Source organism: Triticum aestivum, unplaced genomic scaffold (genome assembly GCF_018294505.1).
Source record: "Triticum aestivum cultivar Chinese Spring unplaced genomic scaffold, IWGSC CS RefSeq v2.1 scaffold97308, whole genome shotgun sequence".
In the NCBI taxonomy this organism is placed as follows: Eukaryota; Viridiplantae; Streptophyta; class Magnoliopsida; order Poales; family Poaceae; genus Triticum; species Triticum aestivum.
This window is the reverse complement of record NW_025303112.1, coordinates 1-842: the sequence shown is the minus strand read 5'-3', so window position 1 is coordinate 842 and position 842 is coordinate 1. Positions and strand designations below refer to the sequence as shown.

General features: G+C 51.7%; 1 non-coding gene across 1 annotated transcript; it reads right to left on the bottom strand.

Annotated features, from left to right (window-relative positions):
• Positions 1–353: 353 nt before the first annotated feature.
• Positions 354–472, bottom strand: LOC123179435 (5S ribosomal RNA). Its single transcript, XR_006490369.1, has one exon. It is a non-coding gene; the product is annotated as a 5S ribosomal RNA (ribosomal RNA).
• Positions 473–842: the final 370 nt, after the last annotated feature.

The window sequence follows — 842 nt, the reverse complement described above, 5'->3', positions numbered from 1 at the left end:
CTTAACTTCGGAGTTCTGATGGGATCCGGTGCTTTAGTGCTGGTATGATCGCATCCGACATGTTACCCCGGTCTTCGTCCCTTATCCTTGCCCCTCCCAGCTCCACTACAAAGACGATTGCACATTGCTTTGGCCGCTCCCTCTCAACTACGGAGACGAGTTTAACGCGGTTTCCACCCCTCCCTCTCAACCGCACCAGTGCACGCTTGCCGCGCCACAACGCCGACGCTGGACCCGTGAATCGTGAGCACCCAGCTATGACTTACCGCACTCGTGCAAAATAATAAAACACGGTAAATATATTACTTACACGTGCGTTATGTTTTGCAAGCGGCGCGAAAAAAATTAAAAAGATAATGCAACACGAGGACTTCCCAGGAGGTCACCCATCCTAGTACTACTCTCGCCCAAGCATGCTTAACTTCGGAGTTCTGATGGGATCCGGTGCTTTAGTGCTGGTATGATCGCATCCGACATGTTACCCCGGTCTTCGTCCCTTATCCTTGCCCCTCCCAGCTCCACTACAAAGACGATTGCACATTGCTTTGGCCGCTTCCTCTCAACTACGGAGACGAGTTTAACGCGGTTTCCACCCCTCCCTCTCAACCGCATCAGTGCACGCTTGCCGCGCCACAACGCCGACGCTGGACCCGTGAATCGTGAGCACCCAGCTATGACTTACCGCACTCGTGCAAAATAATAAAACACGGTAAATATATTACTTACACGTGCGTTATGTTTTGCAAGCGGCGCGAAAAAAATTAAAAAGGGAATGCAACACGAGGACTTCCCAGGAGGTCACCCATCCTAGTACTACTCTCGCCCAAGCACGCTTAACTTCG